We start from the raw sequence: 23212 nt of genomic DNA on the forward strand, positions 1-23212 counted from the left end.
CCAGTTTAAGTCCTCTGTAGGCATTTGAGTATGAGGTGCTATGTTCGGTGGTGGAGGTAATTTTTAACTTAAATATTATAAATGAGATCAAGTTTCTTTATCTTAATGTTTGGATGATCCCTGCTATTTAAAACCCCAGCACCTCTTTGTTTTGATCAAAAGTCAAATAGCCTTTCTTCACCTTATTTAAAAAAAAAATCCACCTAAAATATAGATGTTTTAAAAAAATAAAAACACGTAAATATATTGCTAGCTAGCAGAGACCCAGGGGGCTGGTATACTGACTTTCAGCATCATTTCTCTACAAATGCTGCTTGCTTCCTCTTGCTGAAGCCCTCCATTTTTAAATCTCAGCATTTAATTTATGTATTACACATGACATTGTTTCTTGGCCTTAAGTAGCATTTGAAGATATTGTTGTTGCCGTTAGTCCTTCGAGATAACTACTGAGACTGTAACTACTGAGACTGACTTACAATGATTATGTTTTTTTTGAGTCAAAACATTTTTCTGTGGTTTTATATGATATGTTTTGTATAAAAATCTCTCATCTACTGAAAACACATTTGTAAATGAAATATTAGTGCATTTAACTTCTGTTGCTTTCTATGTGGGATCAACTACAAAATGTTCTTGCACATATTTTGTTTCTTGCTGCACCAATAAGAGATTTCATAATGGAAGGCAGTCCCCAGTCTGTACTGAGAAGTCTATGGTGGTGCAGTTTTCCAGAGGCACCTGTATGTCTGTCCCATACACACTTGGGCTCATAGGGTTTGGGTATTTCTGCATTGCAGCTGTTAACCGTTTCCTATGAGTGGTTAGAGGTGTGCTCCGACGTTCAGATCTTCATGGTGCCGGCCGCCTCTGCAGCGTCTGTGCAATTCAATGAAGCAGAGGGCATACTTGCCCCTGGCCTGTCCCCAAAGCCATCCTTCTGACCCTTCGCTGTGCACCGGCTGTGGGGCCCAGTGACCCCATGCACTGCCTCAGGACCTATGCCAGCCTAGGTTTTTTGAGATCAAGTGTCTTTAGGTAGGACATCTTTAGCACTTCCCAGCATCATTACATTTAACAATGGAGTGTAGATAAGGCAATCAGCTGCTTCCTTTTTCCTCTCCCTTAATTTTTTACTCATACATGCTTCCCTGTTATTTCTTGTGCTGGATTGGAGCTAGGTAAGTTATTCTGTTTTTCATCTTCTAGTAAGCTACACCAAATTCTGTGGACAGGCACTAGTTGGCAGAATACTCAGCCTTGGGAAAACAAGTATTCATATACACAATGTACTGCTCCAATGGAATTTCTGGTATTTTAATTTATAGTATAAATGTTTTCTGTTTCTATGTACCTCTAAAATATGTAATCATTTAAAAAATTGATTTGCTTATGTGGACCAAGAGGTTTTGTGATAAAAATGGTAAAGATGCCATTCTGTTTTTATAGGGACTAAAGAAAGAGAGGAAATGAAAATGAGACCTTCTGCTACAGTTGTTACCTCCCTACCACACAGAACAGCAAATGTAAGAAAACAAGTCTATAGTGTTGTATATTAAGGTAAGACATGGAAAGCTTTTTTTGTTTGTTTGTTTTGTTTTAAATGATGGTTTGGAATGGCCAGCAAATGCTGGATTCAATGACATGAACCTTTGCGCTCAACAGTGAGAACGTGAGCATTCCCTATAGTGAACAGTCCCTTCACAAACCCTCTGAGAATCGGAGTTCCAATGAGAGAGATGTCATGCCAGGAAGAAAGGTGGAAAAGTGTGTGAATTGGGAGTTCAGTGGAGCCTTTGTGAGAGGAAAGAAGCTAGAAAGAAGTAAAGTGTATTTTGGTTTCCCAAGTCAAGGAACACTTACTGTTTGAAATGATAATGAGAATCCATGTGCCCTCTTCAGAATGCCACCTCCCAGACCCTCTTACATCTGGATTCCGTGTTTCTCTAAGGTGCTACCCGAGCTTGTTTGGCCCGATATGTCACAGTGCATGAGAAGCTGTATTAAAACTGTCTCCTTGATTGTTTTTCTCCTCTCAGCTCAATGCTGTTGACGTCAAGAATTCATTTTATTCATCATTACAGAGCCTAACATAAAACAGCTCCTTGGCATATACTTATTAAATTAAGTATATAATATAAATTAGCTGCATATATTTATAAGCAAAGTGACTTAGGCATGACCATTTAATCTCTTCTGAGATATCACATCATCAGGAAACTTTATGCTACCATGCAAGAAGAGATTAAATGGTAATATCCTAAGTCACTTTGCTTGGTAATGCTTAACAGTAATGTATAAGAACTGCCACAATCCCACAACAAAATGATTCCAAAAAATAGACAGAGCTTTGAAGAGGCTCTGGGAAGCACTAAGATTAGAGACACATGGATCCTGATCCGTATCCTGAGGCAGTCATTTCCAGAGATAGTGACCTTGATCAGTATAGTGGCTGCGAAGCAAGTTGCCATCAGAGAAATGTAGACGTGGAGCATGTGTGAGAAGAACCTAGAACACAACAAAGGATCCGCATGCAAGCAGAATAACTTTTTCAGCAGGAAAGCGTTGAGGGCTGTCACTGAATCGATCTCACACTGAATCGATTCTCGTTCTTTGCATATATACAGGTAATAAATAAGCCGTGTGTGTGCTTTTCTTTAATGAGTGGGTGTTTGTTTACTCTAGACGAATCCTTGTGCTTCCTTCATGAAGTCTCAGGTTAAAGAACACCTGTACTTGTTATTTGTAGAACCTGGTTCTGGCGATGGCGAAAGTCTAGAATTTAGTGCTCAAAGTGTGTGTAACTCCTGAAGCAGCCTGCTTAAAATATTGAGCCTAAAAAGGCTTCTTTCTTTGTTCTGAAAACTTGGTAATAATTCTACATGACTGGCCCTCTGTATAGTCTGCTTATTCCACAATTTCAATACAGTTTTTAATCTCACATCCTTTGTCTAATCCTCTGTAAGCTGACGTGATTGTAGAGAAGTGAGATACTTAAAAAAAGGTATTCTGTAGAGGTAATTTACAATTATTTTAATCATTAATAATAGCAATAAATTAAAATAAAATAAAGTTGCTAAAACTATTGCAATTCTTTAAAAATCATAGAGGACAAAAACTCATCTCTTTGTTTATAGGTTAAATATATTTGACTAATTGTTAAAATATGAAATGTTTGCATAAATAGTATCTTCTTTTGTAATAGTTTATATTTTTTAATCTATGTAGCTTTAAGATTAAAATACTACAAATTTTTAAATAAAAGGAAAAGCCCTTTGACCTATCTCATCACCACCTACTCAAATTCTTTTAATCTATTCTGTTATTTATGTTTATTTTTAATTACACATATATCTTTATTTACCAATTTATGTTTACCTTATATTATGGAAGATTAAATTTTAGCAGTCATATGTCACACATGCCCTTTTTCCTTCTTTCATTTTTCCAATAAAAACAGACCATAATTTGGTTAAATCACTACTTGATAACTGCCTAACGTGTTATGTAAGTGAGGTTTATTGCTTAGCCAGATATCATACTCTGATTACATTTCATTTCCTGTAAAACTCCTTTGTTCTGACTGCAGGTATTTTCCTTCCTCTTCTGGCTTAATTTGCTGTGCTCTTATCACTTTATAATTAAGATTCCAAAAGTCTCCAAAAGAATTATAAATCCTTCTGGCTATTATTTTACAAATGGTCACATAACAGGATGTTTCCTGGGATTCTTTTTGGTTCAGGGTTCTCATTCCTGTCCAGACCAGAGTGGCTGTTCTTTGACCTGCACGGTCAACCTTTGCTGCCACTTTTCAATCATTTTAATAAATAAATTGAGATGATAATTTCAGTTCATGTAGTAGGCAGAATTCCTGGGAAGGGCCCCCAAGATTTTACAACCCTGAATACCCAGAACCTGTGGTTGTGATATTCCTCCCATGGCTTTGTGACCTTATAGGACAGAGTTGACCTTAAGAAGGGGAGATGGTCATGTGAGACTTTAAAAGCAGAGAACTTTCTCCAGTTCATGTCAGAAGATGAAGGCAGAGGGAAAATCAGATTTTAAGCCCAGGAAGGATTTGATGTGCTTTGTTGGCTTGAAGGTGGGGGATGGGGGAGATAAATGATGAGGAATAAGATGTTGTCTAGGAGCCAAAACAGGACCCCAGCTAACTGCCGGCCAGGAAATGGGAACCTCAGACCCACAGCCACAATCAACAGAATTCCTCCAGTAACCCAAGAGAGTATGTTCTTCCCTGGGCCTCCAAATGAAAGCCCAGTAGGTCAACTCCATGGCTTTAGGCCTCCAGGACTCTGAACAGAGGACGCAGTCGAGCCCCTCCTGAGTGTAAGCCTGACGGAAAGAACTGCAGAACAATAGTTTATGCTGTTGAAAGCTATTATTGTTTTAAGTATTTCACTGAACAGTAACCAAGAAACTAATAATAGCATAACTACTTAGCATTAGAAAGGAACTTATTAGAATTTACGGATTTTAATTACCATTAAGAAGTACTAATACAGGGTGGGGCAAAAGTAGGTTTACAGTTGTATGTGAAACAGCATTTATTGCTGTATTATTATTTATTTATTAATTGTATTATTTTCCATACAGACAACTATAAACCTACTTTTGCTTCACCTTTATTGTATATATAATCTCAGGAACTTTTCGTTGACCTAAAGAAGCCAGAATTAAAAGAAGTCATATTTTATGATCCCATTTATATAAAGTTCAAATAGGCAAAACTAATTTATGGTAATAGAAATCAGAAAACGCTACCTCTGAGGGCAATAACAATACCAAGCGAAGGGGAGTTCTTTCACATGGCACCTTGGTATAAAACCCAACAGCTAGTGTTGAGGAAAACAGGTCTTTATTTACAATATTCCAACCTGGGGAGGGCAGTGAGCACTTGAGCTCAGAGTGCTGTTCTCCCATGACACCCAGCACTTCCTTTGCTCCCCAAAAGGCTATAAACCAAAACGAAGCTCAATAGTTTCCCAACCCTTATCTGTCAGCTGTCATCTTCAGGATCTGGGGTACAATGTCATCAGCCTCCGTATAACAGTCCAGCAAAACATGTGCCAGTTGCACTAGAGCATGCATGGTTCTTTTTCTGCCCTTTCAAAGTTGCATGGTGCTCTCCCTGAAAATGGCTGCCACCTTATTTTTAAAACCCTGACCGTGGCCTATGACACAGTGGTCAGGGTAACCAGTTCTGACCATGCACAGAACCCTTTGCAGGCTCCTTAGGCGCATTCCTCACCTTCTATGGTCAAAACCCCTCCCATCTCCTTGGGCCTAGGAAGAACCAAAGTCATTTGCATAACTAAGACACTAGCTACCAGTTATAGATATGTAAAGGCATCTTGAAAGCTGTTCCCTTCCTCCCCTCCCCCCCACCCACCACAGGCTCTGGGGAATTTTTGGGCCCTGCCCTGTAACAGTATGAGAGAGATGGGATTGGCTAGAAAGGGCCATGAGGGAATCTTTCTGGGGTGATGGAAATATCTGATACCTTATTTTGCTCATTGTTTCCTGGATGTATATAAATGTGAAAACTCATAGAGAGGAATGCCTAAGATCTGTGCTTGCTTCTATATCTAAATCTATAACATTTCAATATACATAAGTTAAGATGAAAATTAAATGAATTCCTCTGTAATCATCCAAGGTTGAAGTGATTACTGGCACCTCTGAATTGCTAGGTAATAACATGTAAAGGATTCTTCAGACTGCGAAGCAAGAACTGTGTTGTGAAATTTCACCTACTGTTTTGAACTTCTTAAATCTGGTCTAGCCCCTCGAAATGTGCTTATTTTCTCTCACTTCCCAACCCCAATGAATTTTGAGCTTTTTGATGACAAGGATATCATAGTGCCTACCAGAATGCTGAGCTAAGATAAGCATTCAATAAATAATTGGTAATTCAGTTAATTTATACAGGAAAATAGGGAAAAACACATGATAGATTAAGGTAGGAAAATAATGCCAAATAATAAATTGCACGTGTCCAACTTAATTTTCAATAAAATTATAATCTTATCTGTTCTTCAAATATTCAGCTATTTTTAGAGCTCTAGTATTTAAATACCATGTTCATAATGTCATTACATGTTTAATCATTAAGTGAACTACAGGATCTTGTCTCTTAATGCAGTTGAACTCTTTTCTCATCTTCTCAGCTCTCTTTCAGGATAACCACTGTAATTTTTTTCTTTCTTTTATAAGCAGCAACCCTTCTTTCCTAAGCCGCTTCCTCTCCTGCTGTTGCTATGAAATAATCTGAATTTGTGATTGCCCTTCTTCCTTGAAATATGATCTTTTCTTAATTAGATAGTAAACCTTCTATAGTGTTATTAACTTTTATTAATAGCAATGTGCTATCAAGGATTAGATATATATATATATATATTTTTGTTTAACAAAGACTTTAATAAAATTATTTAAGTGGCTGCAATTGGAATGTATTTATAAATACATATACTATATTAAAAATACAAGATTATAAAAATAGGGCTTAGTCACAGAACAGTATCAATTCACAGAACTACAAGAAAATATTAGGAATAATTGACTTTATTAAGCGTCAGTGCTCTGCTCCATTTTCCAGTCCACTAATCTATTCAATCTACTTTTAATTAAAACTCATTGCCTCCTGTAATCTTAAACTAATCTTTGAAAATTGAAGACATGAAAAAACAGAAAAGAAAGTGGTTTTTGTTGACAGACGTTACAGTACAATCGCTGGACTTTCTGGATTTTCACCTGCTGATTTCGGAAGTCCGGATTACCCTCGGTGGCTCGGTAATATTCTGTTTCATTCTCAGATACGGGCTGTGGCCTTCCACAGTGAGGTCTGTAACTTAGCTTTGGCTTTATGACTTTCCCTGTCTCAGTCAAATGTAACTGAGGATCCAGTACAAGGCTGAATAATAGAAATATTAATCATTCTGATGCCTAACAGACTAAGATGCTTGATGCTTGAGACTTCAAAAGACCTGGATTCTAAATGCCTGCTGGGTCATAATACTTAAAATGGACCACAGTTGTTCTGACTCAATACCTTAGTTCCTGGGTCAGAGTCTGAATACCAGTACTCTGTACATGACTGAGTGTTTGCTTCACTTTCTTCCACAGTAATTTACCTGGAGGTATCTGTGCTTATGTCCTAATGGGAGGAGGATGAATGTAATATAAAATTATCATTAAGAAAAGTAAGTTACTATAAACCCCATACACAGAATAACATAGCAAATTTCTTAAACAGAATAATATCTGGTTTTCCTGTAAGATGATTTTGAGGATTAAGTACAACATTTGTACCTTTTCTGTATAATTTCCATTGAGTCCCAGTTTATAGACACAGTATTCATCCTGAGAAGTTTTAACAGTCTATATACATGTTCAGGCAAAATTGCCAGAAGATCCCAATTCCATGGTATTGAGACATCAAAAGGCCTGGATTCCAAATGCCTGCCACTGCCATAAGTATTCTAAACTCCTGGGATACATGTTTGATGCCACAGTTTATAAATCGTCGTCGTCGGCGTCGTCGTCGTCGGCAGCCGTCCGTCTCGAGAGACGATGGCGTAGCTTCCTGAGAGTCTATCTGCACCGCCGAGAATGGCTGTGCAGTCCGATTCGGGAGTGACAGTCCCTGCCGCACTTGGTACAGGTGAAGGCAGATGGCTGTTGTTGCTGCTGCTGACGCTGCTTCCGCCTCGATCTTTTCTGGACCGCCTCCTCATTGCGCGCAGCCTCCGCGCCTGACGTACCTTGCCTGACCGCGAGCCTCCAGGCTAGGCGGTCGTCTGCTTGAACTTCCCATGTGTTGAGATTGATGGAGCATTGTGTCATGTCCTTTTTGCAGATGTCTTTGAACCGCAGTTTTGGGCGCCCTGTCATCCTCTGGCCTTCTGCTAGCTCGCCGTAGAGGAGGTCTTTGGGGATACGGCCTGCATCCATTCTTTTGACATGGCCGAGCCACCTGAGGCGTCTCTTGCTAAGAACTGCATGCAAACTGCTCATATTGGCTCGCTTCAGCACCTCGGTGTTGGGGACCTTATCCTGCCAGGCGACATGCAGGACGCGTCGCAGGCACCTCATGTGGAAGCTGTTGAGTTTCCTTTCGTGCCTTGCGTAGGTGGTCCACGTCTCGCTGCCATAGAGGAGAGTGCTGAGTACGCAGGCTTGGTAGATGCGCAGTCTGGTTTTCTCAGTGAGGCTGGAATTGTTCCACGCTCGCCGGTTCAGTCTGGCCATAACTGTGGCTGCCCTGGCGATTCTCCGGTTGACCTCCAAGTCGACTGACAGAGAGCTCGAGATGGTGGACCCGAGGTAAGTGAAGTCGTTGACAACCTCCAGGGTGTATCCGTCGATGGTGATGCATGGGGGAGTCCCCGTGCCTTGAGCCATAACATTCGTCTTCGTCAGGCTGATGGCTAGTCCGAACTCCTTGCATGCGTGGGAAAGGCAAGTGACTAGCTGCTGGAGTCCCTCTTCGGAGTGTGATGTCAAAGCTGCGTCGTCGGCGAAGAGCATCTCACGGATGAGCACCTCTTTGACTTTGTTCTTGGCTCGTAGACGGGCCAGGTTGTAGAGCTTGCCATCGGATCTGGTGTGAATGAAGACACCCTCGCTGCAGTCCTTAAAGGCGTATTGGAGGAGCATGGAGAAGAAGATTCCGAACAGCGTAGGCGCGAGAACGCAGCCCTGCTTTACTCCGCTGCTGACTGGGAAGGCCTCAGAGGTTGCGCCGTTGTAGGACACCGTGCTGTGCATGTTGTCGTGAAAGGACATGACCACAGCAAGCAGATGTGGTGGACAGCCAATCTTCCGTAGCAAGCTGAAGAGTCCGCTTCGACTGACCAGATCAAACGCCTTCGTGAGGTCAATAAAGGCGAGGTAGAGTGGTTTATGCTGCTCGTGACACTTCTCCTGCAGCTGGCGTAGGGAGAAGATCATGTCCACTGTTGATCGGCAAGCTCTGAAGCCACACTGGGACTCTGGGTAGACGCGGGAAGCAAGGGTCTGCAGGCGGGCAAGAGCGACCCGGGCGAATACTTTGCCGACGACGCTGAGGAGAGAGATGCCCCGGTAGTTGTTGCAGTCGCTGCGGTCTCCTTTGTTCTTGTACATGGTGATAATGTTGGCGTCTCTCATATCCTGGGGGATGTAACCCTCCTTCCAGCAGAGACAGAGTAGATGGTGGAGCGGCTGTAGCAGGACTGGTTTCCCGCTTTTTAGGATTTCTGGAGGGATTCCGTCGCTTCCTGGTGCTTTCCCGCAAGCGAGGCGGTCGATGGCTTTGCTGAGCTCTGCCGCAGTAGGTGGGGTGTCTAGCTCCTCCATGACTGGTAGGTCTGGGATGGCTTTAAGAGCAGTGTCTGTTACGGTGTTCTTCGTTGCGTACAGCTCGAGGTAGTGCTCGGTCCACCGCCGCATTTGCTGTTCCTGGTCAGTGATGACCTCACCTGTCTTGGACTTAAGGGGGGCGATCTTGGAGGGGATTGGGCCTGTTGCCTTCTTGATACCCTCATACATTCCTCGTGTGTTGCCTATATCGGCGGCTTCCTGAATGCTTCTGCACAGGTTTAGCCAATAGGTGTTGGCACAGTGGCGGGCGGTCTTCTGGACTTTGTTCCTGGCAGCCCGTAGAGCTTGAAGTGTACTGGGAGTGGGCGTGACCTTGTAAGCCAGTAGGGCCTTCCTCTTAGCCTCGATCACGGGTTCCATTTCTTCCCAGTGAGCCTTGTACCAGTCAGCGTTCTTCCGCTCTTTCTTCCCGTAAGCAATAATGGCGGAGTTGTATATGGCGTCGCGGAGACGTGGCCAATTGGATTCGATAATGTCATCTGCCGCCACTCCCTCGCCGAGTGCATCTTCCATCTTGTTGATGAATTGCTGGGTCTTAACTGGGTTGCTGGCACAACTGGTGTTGATGCGTGGGCGACCCTTCATCTTGGAGTGGTGCAACCTCTTCGGCATTATGCGCACCTTGCTTACCACGAGGGCATGGTCCGTGTCACATTCTGCACTGTGGTAGCTGTGGGTGAGGAGGGTGCTGCCAATATCCATTCTTCTGGTGATGACGAGGTCAAGCTGGTGCCAGTGGCGGGAGCGGGGGTGCCTCCATGACACCTGGTGGATCTCTTTGCACTTGAAGAATGTGTTTGTCACGCACAGGCTGTGGTGACACAAAAGCTCAAGCAGTCGCTGACCATTCTCATTGATCTTTCCTCTCCCAAAGTTTCCAAGGCAGGTGGGCCAGGCCATGTGGTCGGCTCCTACTCTTGCGTTGAAGTCTCCAAGGAGATAGAGAGCGTTACTTCTGGGAATCTTGGATAACGCTTCGTCCAGTGCATGGTAGAACTGTTCTTTCTCTTCGGTGGTGGCGCAGAGGGTTGGGGCATACGCGCTAAGAATGCTGACTGGGCCGAAAGTTGTTGACAATCGGAGGGTAAGTAATCTCTCTGTGCCTCCTGTGGGTGGCTCTATGGAGTTAACAAGCGTGTTCTTCACAGCGAACCCAACACTGTGCTGTCTTGGTTGGTCCGGAGACTTCCCTTGCCAGTAGAAGGTGTAGTTGGTTTCTCTGATAGTTCCGTTGTCGGCCAACCGGGTCTCCTGTAGAGCCGCAATGTCGATGTTTAGTCGTGCCAGTTCCCTATCGATGACAGCGGTTTTCCTGGCACCCTTGATCCATGGAAGGTCTGCAGTAAGTCCGGGGCACATGGTCCTGATGTTCCAGCTAGCGAGGCGAAGAGCCGGAGGCTTCTTTCTTGTTGTTTGCTTGGAATTAGCTGGTGCGGGTGTTTTGTGGCCCACTTTTCGAGAGGCGCCTCTCTGATCCCCACGCACCCAGTGGGGCAGGCGAGCCATGGCGAGACGGTAGCTGTCCAGTGAGGTGCGATGACCTCTCCCACCGTCAGAGGAGACCCCTGGCGCTCGTTTCCTTCGCCAATCGGATGAGCTTATAACCGGTATCTGTCTCCTCCCGTGTTGAGTCGACATCTTGCGATGACGCTGGAGTGTCCTCTCAAGTGAAACTGAAGCTACAGAGCCTGGGCAGGGTGATATGGAGGGTCTGCTGTTGCCCATGCAGCAGACCCCCCCTCTCTTCGCAGCTGAAGGGTCCAAGGGAAAGACAAAGTCAATACAGCTTGGCTTCAGGTGCGCCGCAGGAGTTGCCGGTGTTGACTACAATGTCAAACCGCCTTAGGGACTCCGGCTCCGGATTTTCTGTCGGGGTTTACTCCCTTAGCCTTTCCCCTGAAGAGGTATGCCGCAAGGCAGCGGAGGTTTTTTGGAGTCAGAGTTTTCCTTCTCTGATTTTAGAGATGTCCTTCCTCTTTCCTCCTTTACAGTCTTGAGGGCAGCATTTACAGGCTAAAATAGAAAACTGGCAGTGTAACCTTCTAAGCAGATACATTATAAATAATGCTAAACAAAGATAGCAATAAGACTAAGGGGTGATGTAATAATTGAAACATAATTTTTGTGTTAAAATATTATATAAGAATTTAACAGTAAAAAAAAAAAAAGAAAAGAAAAACAAAACCTTTTGTGCGAGAGCTAACAATATCGGGATAGGTTGTTTTTGCAGGCAGTGACCACTCTTCACCTTTGGGGTTCGATGGTGGAAAAGGACAAAAGGCACTGAGACTCAAAGTTTTTTTGAGGAGGAAGCCACATAAAAGGGTGTTTTGATTCCTCGCTCCTTTTCATTAGACATGCATTCATTCAACTATTTTTGAATACTGACCATCTTCTGGGCACTGTGTTAAGGGCTAGCAGTGTAATGTCACTTTCATGGTGCTTGCTGTTTAGTGTATGAGGGAAGAAGAGGATTATTGGGCACTTAATATTTTTCAGGCACGTTTAAATAATTTCCATGTATTATATTGTTTTAACTCCCCCTCCTCCCACAACAATCATGTAGAGGTAGGTGCTATTATTACTCAAATAAAACTACTTTAGAAGAAATTAAAGCATTCTATATAGAAATCTCGAGACTAAGCCACAGTGGATAAGGAAAATAAAAAATCCTAACTGGGCATCATAAAATGAAGTGGAAAGGGAAGCAGATTGATGAGTTCCTGTTTGGAAGCCAACAGACCTGTCCTCTTCTTTTTCATAGCATGGAATCTAGTCACCCTCAGACCTGGGAGCCACCATGACTTGCTGGCTGGGTGATGAAACTTGGGATGATAAGAACATTTAGAGGTGCAGAGGAACTAGGTTTCTAGTATCCAATTTTCAACTCTAAGGCCTTTCCCAGAGAAAATCATTATGTGTCAGTCACTCATTTCTGCTAGGATGGTACACTTTCAGATGCATTATATGTTTAATTGACTTTTAAGGAGTACTTCCCTAATATATAGAGTGGGAGTAAGGCATGTTTCCTCCAGAATATTAAGTTAATCTTATTTGTAAGGAATAAATTAGCCAAAATCATTGTGCATTTAATGAGGTCAGTCACCTGAAAATATACCTCCCAATGTCAGTATGTGAATCTTGAGTAGCCAAGGTTACTCATTGAATAGGATTAGAAAAGAAAGGTTTTGTAAACATACACAAGTTGTAAGCTATTGATATGTATTTTATCCTGCCTAATAAAAGGAGAGGAAAAAATATTAAAGAAAGAAAAACACATGAAGCAAAGGAAAATTAGGATAAAAGAAAGGAAGAAAGACTTGAATGGCAATGGAAGGGAACTGGCTACCTTGGAAAACAGAAAAGGAGAAAAACTCATAGGTTGTGTATCACCAGCAGGGCCTAGGATATAGAAAGTTTTGGCTCTCCTATGTAATATATTGTCCTGTCCATTTGGTAAATTAATTCTAATAGTAGCTATGGATTCATCAGCTTAATAAAGTGTAGTAACCCTCACTTTTAAGATCAGCCAGCATTCTACCTTGGTTCTGTTTCCACGCCCTTATGAACCTTAATTTACTCTGATTTGTTTTGAGGAATTAAATTGTGAATACTATGATTATTGTGCGTGACGACTACATTTCTCATTGTAAATTGTTAAGTTTATTGTTTTTGAGTTTGGTGGTTGTGAATCATCCCTTAGTAGTGACCAGTATTGTGTTTACTGAATCAATATGCTAGGACCAAACTCCAGACTACGGGGATCTGACCAATGTCCTACTCCCATCTGTTAACTCCATCGCATTTTGATTATGACCCATATTTTTGCATCACAGTTTCTTAATGTGATTGTAGTTTTTAACATCATAAATGTGAAAGGTTAACATTAACTAAGAGCCCACTATCTGAAGTACACTGTACCATGTCTTTTCTTAATTATATTTTATAACAGCTTTTAAAAGCACTATTGTAACCTTTAAGAGTGGTCTTCAAAACTCAAAAGTTGTTTTCATCAACCAAGTTTCAGGATCCATCTGGAGCCACAGGGACAGAATGCCTGCCATGTTAACCTGACCAGCAAAGTCAATGCTATCAATGTGTTGATAAATGTCATTTCTAGATTTCTCTCACATCTAAGAGACAAGAATTATTTCCTACTTTAAAGAAGAGAAAAGAAAATCCCAGAATGTTAAGGTGCTAAACTAAACTTGCTCTCATTCAAAAATCTAATTATTTACAGAGCTGGGATTGCTGCCCAGGTTTAGCTGACATCAGTCTGTGCTTATTTCCACTGAGATATGTTTACTCCCCTAACTTTCACTAGGCAAGTTTTGCATATAACTAACGAACTAAATAACTATCTAGACAAGATGCATTCCTAAACATAGTGAAGTCTGCATGTGGGAAACCTGGAGACCTGCCTTTGGTTATAAATTCTGAAAATACCACCTGTAACTTAAATATTTGCACATGTAGAAAGTGAGTCATGACTGTGGGAACTTTCTCCCTCTATTTATTTTTTTTGGATTCTATCAACTTAACATGAAAACTCTCTGGCTTCCTCATACCCTCATCCATCCACACCCTGGGGTAACCTGAAGTTTTTCAGGAGTGCAGTGTCTGCGAGCCTGCAGAGGAAACTGGGATGCCCACGTAGCAGAGAGAGTTTGGAAGAAAAGAGGGCAGAGAAGACAAACTTGAGTAACTAAACAGTACAACCTAAGCAAAATGATGGAGAGACTATGGCAGATTTCTAAATGTGATTAAAAAATAATCTTTAAGAGTTGGAAAAGTAGAATCCATATAAATGACTATTTGTGTGCCAAATAACTGATGCAAAATCAATCTAGAGTGGCAAATATCTGCAAGGTCAAGGGTTTGACATTTCTTTTAAACCACAAAAATATCTCACTGTAATGAGGGGAATGGAAACAGTGGGCCCTATGCCAGCCTCCACATTTTTTTCTACTTCACACTCAGGCTTCTCTTGGCTAAAAAGCCAAAGCCATACTGACATGCAGAATTCTATTGGATTTAGGTATTTAAAGATTCCAGCTGTATCAGCGGGAGTGGTGAATGGACTCTGAATGAGAGTAGGGGCCTGGGAATTTCTTACAGTGGGTAATCACTTGAACTCCTCAGTAACACCCGCCTGGCCTTCTCTAGGTGTGAGCACAATCCTATTGGATGAGAGACAATACCTAACAAAATGGTGAGTTTCCCTGCATATTGGAGGTTGATGCAAAATTAGAATTTAAATCGCCTGCAAAATAGAAATAATTGCAAATGCCTTTCTCTCTAAGCCTTATGTCTTGAACCTAAAAGAATTATGGATATCCTTTGACTGGACCCTTAAGTGATATCAAAACAAAGTTAGGCAACATTAAACATTCAATGAAAATATTAGAAACCCTGTGTTTGGTAAGGCTAAATATTTGAACTTGCTCTAAAGAGCAGGAACTAACTTGATCACAAAAGATCATTCAAAAAATGATAAATAAACTTTTTCTTTGAACTGTGTCCTCCTCATAATAAACAAACCAAGTATATTCACATGCAGAACCTTATAAGGCTCTCAGAGTTGGAAGAAGCTAGGGATAAGCATCATGTGTCATATAGCCAATCCCATGGGAAGTGGAAAACCTGCAACCACAGAAGTAAATAGCAATGGCTTAAGGGAAAGTCATTTCCCTCTGCTTTCACCTTGATTGAATTCAGTTTTCATTTCATATGAAGATGTTTAGATCTGACAATGTCACCTTAAAACTACATCAAAAAGTTATAAATGAACCAGGATCAAAGAGGAAAAAATTACTCAGGAAACAGTTTGTCTCTTCTTCCTACACAAGTATTTCAGATCCTGACTAGAAACCTTTTAATGTTGAAATACATTGAAGAAATAATAATCCATTTTTTTTCTGAAGAAATTTCTGATGAACAATACAGTAAATCTTATAGATAAGAATTAAATTTGCTTAAGTGGCATCTGAGAGTAGTTATTGAAATGTGTATTTTTCCTGTTTTTGTTTTTTGTTTTTTTTTTTCAATGTGAAAAGATCAAGCCAGTAACATAGGAGTTCTTTCTGAAATTTTACTTCTCTATTAGATCTCACCTAAAAATGTATTTAAATATTTTAATACTAGGTTTTCAGAACTACTTCAAGTTGTGTTTGTCTTATGAGGTAGTATGCAAATCATATCAATAATGTAATGATTTCAAATTGGTAACTTTCCTTAAAATGTGGTACATTCTGTTTCATTCTGAATTGAAGGTTCATCTAATTTCTAGAACAAGCAAAAATCATACAAGTATATATACACTCAATAAGCATTTACTGAGTGTCTACCATGTGTTTAGCAACATGGTGGGCATTGGGAATACACACAAACTCACAGTTTCAGGGAGGAGACAGTCATATAACCAAGTACAATTGATGAGGTGTGTTCTCCACTGTATAAAGTGTAGACCTAAGTGAGGCCGACTATTGGAAAGGGTGTCACGCTAAGCTTCAATAGCCCCTATCACTTTACAAGCACTGAAAGCAAATCTAACATCTAACTATGAACAAGAATGCATTACCCTAAAGAAATCTAAGAAAGAGCAAGCTTCTTCTTTCCATCATGTGGCAACAGAATATCCAATTAGTTACAAAATATGTCCCAAGAAGTTTACCTTGCCATGACAGAAACTGGTATGCTCCATCTTCTTTTACTCACTAGTAAGTCTCGTTCATTCTTTCATGTCTCTTTCCTATCATTGTTTTTTCTTTCTGTTTTTATAAGCATCAATCCAGAGAACTGTGGAGGTGATCCAAGACAGCAGTGTATCTGAGGTCTCATTCTCTCTCTGGGAAATCATCTGGGAGGGACAGAGTAAGGACAGAAAGTGAGACTAACCCCTTGTTAGCCAAGTGGAGATTTTAAGTGCTTATAATCACTGGAGTCCTGCATGTCAAAATAAGATCACTCCTACTCCCTTATCATATATCTGTTTGTTCATCCATTTTATTTGAAATAAGACTCTGTTGTAGCGACTTCTACTTTTTTATTGAAGTAAGAAATGTCAGCTGTGGACAGTGAGGGGATGCATGAGAGTTATGGAGGACTAAGAAGAGAAGTGAAGTAGCTGTCTCAATTGTGGTCACAAAAATTTAAGTATTCATAATTCAGTCTCTCTAAATGTGCCCTAGTATTCTTTTTAAGCATTTAGTTCCCCACCCTGCCCCCAGCTTTGTCATTCTGTGTTTCCTATCACACATCATGAGAAAGGTGGGAACATTTGGGAAATCAGCTTTCTTATATGCTCATATAGGTGTGCAATATCCTGAATGAGTTAGTCTGTAGTCCTGAGCAAGCCATTGTCACTTTGGAATAGGCTTCATCTGTTAAGTACACGTAATAGTCCCTGCTGTGCCATCTTACTATAATTCATGGATTTAAAAGCCTTTAGTATCAACTTGCTGTATTCCAGGTACTATGTTAGGATACAATGGTAAACCCAATAGGCACATGATGAAGTAAGATAATAAAATGCGGCATATGCACAAGTGCACAGCACTATGGAAGCACATTGCTATGATTGGAAGACTTCCAAGTTTACATTATAGTTAAGTCTTGAAAGTTGAGTAGGTGATAATTGAGCTGAGCATAAAGTAAGAATAGAGTACCATCAATAAAGAAGTGGTCAACATAAACAAAGGCATGGAAAGCAAATATAGTCATGTGACAGCAAATAATTCAATATAATTGGATCCAGGGTGGGGTGAGGCAAATGCAGTGAGTAGAAGATTATGCTATAAATGTAGGTTGAAAATTGAATGCCTTACTTAGAATTGTGGTGGTTATATTATATATGCAACACAGGGCAAAAGCAGGTTTACAGTTTGTATGGAAAATAATATAATAATAAATAATAATACAAGAATAAATTGTTTCTTGTACTCAAAACTGTAAACCTACTTTTGCCCCACTCTTTAGAGTACTGTAAATATTATATATTCCTTATACACATATATAGTTTTATAATATATGAATCTATGAATTAATAAATGTTAAATATTTTTTAAAGTTAAACTCTTAAAATGTTTAGGAAATATTCACATTTTCTAAAAAAGATGCATCCCATTATAAATATTGCATTTTTGGATGATATGTTGACATTGTCAAGGATGGATTAAGAAATGAAAATAAGCAACAGGGATAGTAAAAAAGAAAGATATCCCAATACAATTGTGACGATAACACATACTGGATGTGTTTTTTCAATGTATGAGTCATTATTATTAGAGGTAAACATTCTTGATTTTATTCAACTGGCAATGCTTTTTAATTCATGTTTTCAAAGGTAAAGACAAAATGTATTATTTGATTATCACTGATGCACAGGAGAGTCTGTGGATATTCCCCTATTCAGTCCTATTCTCCATAAGTTATTTTTAGGCCTTTCAAAGTATTCCCGAGAATAATAGTAGTTCTGACTTCCCACAATTCATGAAGAAATCAAAACAAAAAGGATATTGAAATATGTGTATATGTAAGCGCTAGATGGGTAGAGATATAAATTGTAATAGTTGTGTTAGGGTAGAAGGGCTAAAATTTAAATCTCACCTCTGCTTTCCAAGTGTTAACTCTCTGAGCTTCAGTTTCCTTAAATGTCAAAGGAAGATACCAACAGCACATCCCTCAGAGTCTTGGATAAGAAATACCTTTGTATTATTTTAAAAGCATTTAAGAGAGTGTCTTTGGAAGTATTCCATAAATATTTGATGAAGTATTATGTAATTTTTTGGTAATAATTTTACAAATGTATATGAATAAATGAAAATTATTTCCTAAATGTTCTATTTTATAGATATTATATCGTAACTTTGGAACATTTCATTCAACTTTGCTTTTAACTGGTTACTTAGTATTCATTTGATTTTTTGAACAATTTCACTATATTACCTATTCAAAGAAGTAAAAAATAATAATAGCAGTAGTGCTTAGCATTTATTGAGCTCCATACACAAACCTAGGCACAGAGAGAAATGGGGGGAGGAGGAGAGGGGAGGAGAGGACAGGAGAGGACAGGAAGTGGTGAGAGTGTAGGAACTTGAGTCATCAAGAAAAAGAAGTGTGGGTTCCAGGAAAAGTGGTGTAAAAACCCCTGGAGAGAGGGCTTCAGGGGATAGGTGAAAAAAACCCTAATGAAGCACAGAGTATGTGTGTGTGCTGTGTGTGTGTATGTATGCGTGCTTAGATGGATGGGTCTTGAGACACATTTGTAGAGTTTGACACCCAGAGTATCACAGGTACAGCAGAATGGTTTTTGTACTGATATGTGGAGAGAGGTCCTGGGCTTCAAGGGGGCTGTGAACAGGACGGAGTGGTGGGTGCCTTGGCATAGCCTATGGAGACTGATGTAGCAATATTGGGTACTTTAGTGAATACCACTGTGCACAACCATTATTGAGCACTTGATCCCTATTGTTTTGCCCCTTCTTTGGCACTCTGTAAACCCCAAACTTAGTCACATCTCAGGGAAAAGGTGGGGGGACCAAAAATTAACAGAGAGTTTCTGCTACCCAGATAGAATAAGGGACAGAATAGAAATTGTTCATTTATAGACAGTTATGGAAAATAAACATATTTCTTGTGTGTTTGAGTTGTGGACTTAGACTCATATCTGCTACATGTGTTCAACAATCTGTGTGTTAATAATTTAACCATTTAACTATTCTTTAACACCAACTGAATAAAGAAATTATGGTTTTATATGCATTCAACATTTATTTTTGGAAAGATTCCTCTATCATTTAGTGTATCATTTTACAAGGAGAAATCTAAAAGTGAAAGAGGAAATATACTTTCCCAAGGTCAAATAGAGAATTCCTGGCAAACTTGAACATAAAATATTTTTTCAATTACTTTAGGGGAAGTAAGCTTTCTCCAGCCTATAAACAGCTAGCTCCTTTAAGCTCCAGTTTTTGGCTTTTTTTAAAAGATTTTATTTATTTTTAGAGAGAGGAAAGGGAGTGAGAAAGAGAAGGAGAAACATTGATGGCTGCCTCTTGCATGTCCGCAATTGGGATATGGCCTGCAACCCAGGCATATGCCCAGACCAGGAATTGAACCAGTGACATTTTGGTTTGCAGACTGGCGTTCAGTCCACTGAACCACACCAGCCAGAGTGAAATTCCAGTTTTTTAAAGGTACACAGGGATGGGTAAAAGAAATCTAAGATACATTAAAATCTAACCAGTTGTTCTCCATTGATTTATTAATATTCTAACTGAAAGGGAAATCTGAGAAAAACATTTAATTGACCCTTAATTTTTTGAATTATCAACACCAAATATGAGTGTCAGTAGTTTAGCCACAACACAATTATCAATATGTTAATTAGACATTTTTTAAGATTAAACAAGCATGAAAGAAAAGAAGCTCTAAAATATTTTTAAGTATATTTTATTGATTATATAGTTACAATAGTTTCAATGTTTTCCCGTTTGCTCCCCTCTGCCAAGCACCCCCGCTCCCCCAGCAATCACCCCCTCCAAGTCCATGCCCATGGGTCATACATACAGGCTCTCCCGCTTCACCCTTTCATATATTCTTCTTCTTCTTTTTTTATTTTTTAATAATTAATTATTAATTAACAATAAAAAAATAACAATCCCTCCCTTTCAGACTTAAGACCCTCTAGCTGCTTCAAGCTGGACGTGGTCATCGTCCTACCTACCCTTGGGTCCAGAAATCCCTAATAAGAGTGGGGCTGTGGAGAGGAGGGTAGCCTTCACACATGGGGAAGGATCGTGCAGACTCCAGGTCAGTTGGCTATCCCTGGACAATGGCGTGCTTGATTTCACAGCTTGGCATCCTCGTTGTATTCAACTCAGCCACTTAGTTCACCCAAACTGTTGAGTCTCAGGAGGCAGCGATGCAGACAGGATTAAGTGAGGCCTATACTTACAGACAATCACTCAGGTAATGAGATCATAGGCTTATGCCCTCTGGCTCAATTTTGCTCATGTGTTTGTGTTGTTCATTAGTTTCCTATAATAGGCGATAGCATAAGGTATTTTTCTTTAGTTGCCTGGCTTATTTTGCTAAACATAATTCTCTCTAGTTCCATCCATGTTGTTACAAATGGTAGAAGTTTCTTCTTTCTTTCTGCTACATAGTATTCCATTGTGTAAATGTACCAGTTTTTTGATCCACTCATCTACAGATGGGCACTTAGGTAGTTTCCAGCACTTGGTTATTGTAAATAGTGCTGCTATGAACATAGGGATGCATAGGTTCTTTTGAATTGGTGTTTCAGGATTTTTTGGATACAATCCTAGCAATGGAATTGCTGGTTCAAAAGGAAGTTCCATTTTTAGTTTTTTGAGGAAATTCCAAACTGTTTTCCATAGTGGCTGCACCAGTCTGCATTCCCACCAGCAATGCACCAGGGTTCCCATTTCTCTGCATCCTCGCCAGCACTTGTTTGTTTGTTGATTTGTTGACGATGGCCATTCTGACTGGTGTAAAATGGTATCTCATTGTGTGTTTTTTTTTTTTTTTTTTTTTTTCACAAAGAAACTCTCATTGTGGTTTTTATTTGCATCTCTCTGATGGCCAGTAATGTTGAGCATTCTTTCATATGTCTGTGGATTCTCTGTATATCCTCTTTGGAGAAGTGTTTGATCAGGTCCTTTGCCCATTTTTTAATTGGGTTGTCTGTCTTCTTGGTGTTGAGTCATATAAGTTCTTTATATATTTTGGAGATCAATCCCTTGTCTGAGATATCATTGGCAAATATATTTTCCCATATGGTTGGTTCCCTTTTCATCTTGCTGATGTTTTCTTTTGCTGAGCAGAAACTCTTTAGTTTGATGTAGTCCCATTTGTTTATTCTTTCCTTTATTTCCCTTGCCTTAGGAGATATATCAGTGAAAATGTTGCTACGTGGGGTATCTGAAATTTTCCTGCCTATGTTTTCCTCTAGGACTTTTATGGTGCCACTGCTTACATTTAAGTATTTGATCCATCTTGAGTTTATTCTGGTGTATGGTGTAAGTTGGTGGTTTAGTTTCATTTTTTTTGCATGTCCCTGTCCAGTTCTCCCAATAACATTTGTTGAAGAGGCTCTTTTCACTCCATTTGATGTTCCTTCCCCCTTTGTCAAATATTAGTTGACCATATAGACCTGGGTTTATTTCTGGGATCTTTATTTTGTTCCATTGATCTATTGTTCTTATGCCAGTACCAGACTGTTTTGATTATGGTGGCCTTGTAGTATAGTTTGATATCAGGGATTGTGATTCCTCCTACTGTGTTCTTCTTCCTCAAAATTGCTGTGGCTATTCGGGCTCTTTTTTGGTTCCATATAAATTTTTGAAGTATTTGTTCTAGGTCAATGAAATATGTCATTGGTATTTTAATAGGAATTGCATTGAATCTATAAATTGCTTTGGGTAATATGGACATTTTAATGATGTGGATTCTTCCCATCCATGAACATGATATATGCTTCCATTTATTTGTATCTTCCTTAATTTCTTTCTTCAGTGTTATGTAGTTTTCTGAGTACAGGTCTTTACCTCCTTGGTTAAGTTTATTCCTAGGTACTTTATTTTTCTTGTTGCTATGGTAAATAGGATTTTTCTTTTAGTTTCTATCTCTGAGATTTTATTGTTGGTGTACAGAAATGCCTTCGACCTAGGTTTTGGGTTGCTGTGTGTTCATTATCATTAGTTTCCAGAAACTTTTTGATTTCTTCCTTAATGTCATTGTCAACTCATTTATTATTTAATAGCATGTTATTCATTCTCCATTAGTTTGAATGTTTTTGAGTTTTTTCCTTGAGGTTGATTTCCAATTTTAAGCCATTATGATCTGAGAAGATGCTTGATATAATTTCAATTTTCTTGAATTTGTTGAGGCTTGTTTTGTGTCCTATTATGTGGTCTATCTTTGAAAATATTCCATGTGCACTTGAGAAGAATGTATATTTTGCTTCTTTGGGGTGAGAAGTTCTATATATATCAACTGAGTACATTTGATCTAGAGTGTTGTTCAATGCCTCAATATCTTTGGTATTTCTTTGCTTTGAAGATCTGTCCATTGTTGACAATGGGGTATTAAAGTCCCCTACTACGAGTGTGTTGCTGTCTATATCTTTCAAAAATTCCCTTACATATTTGCATGCTCCTAAGTTGGATGCATATATGTTTACAAGGGTTATATCTTCTTGATGGATTTTTCCCTTAAGTATTATGAAATGCTCTTCTTTGTCTCTTTTTATGGCATTTCTGTGAAATCTGTTTTGTCTGATATAAGTATTGCTACGCCAGTTTTTTTTTTTTTATGTCCATTTGCTTGAAATACTTTTTTCCATCCCTGCACTTTCAGTCTGTGTAGATCTTTTGTTCTAAAGTGGGTCTCTTGTAGATAGCATATGTGTGGGTCATGCTTTCTAATCCATTCAGCTACCCTATGCCTTTTGATTGGAGCACTTAATCCATTTACATTTAAGGTTATTACCGATAGGTACTTATTCATTGCCATTTTTCCCTTTTGTACTTGTGTTCCTCTCTGTCTCTCTCTGTTTCTTTATCTTCTTAAAGCAGACCCTTTAACATCTCTTGCGATGCTTGTTTGGTGGAGATGTATTCTTTTAGCCGTCTTTTGTCTTGGAAACTCCTTTTTTCACCTTCCATTTTGAATGGGAGCCTTGCTGGGTAGAGTATTCTTGGTTGTAGGCCTTTGTTTTTCATTCCTTGGAATATTTTTTGCCATTGCCTTCTGGCTTGTAGTGTTTCTGCTGAGAAATCTGATGATAGCCTTATTGGAGCTCCCTTATATG

At 39.6% G+C, this 23212-nt stretch overlaps 1 pseudogene; it reads right to left on the minus strand.

Moving 5' to 3' along the window:
• Positions 1 to 343: 343 nt before the first annotated feature.
• Positions 344 to 853, minus strand: LOC150012983 (PRELI domain containing protein 3B pseudogene; annotated as a pseudogene).
• Positions 854 to 23212: the final 22359 nt, after the last annotated feature.

The sequence above is a fragment of the Furipterus horrens genome, unplaced genomic scaffold (genome assembly GCF_987537825.1).
Source record: "Furipterus horrens unplaced genomic scaffold, mFurHor1.1.pri manual_scaffold_4, whole genome shotgun sequence".
In the NCBI taxonomy this organism is placed as follows: domain Eukaryota; kingdom Metazoa; phylum Chordata; class Mammalia; order Chiroptera; family Furipteridae; genus Furipterus; species Furipterus horrens.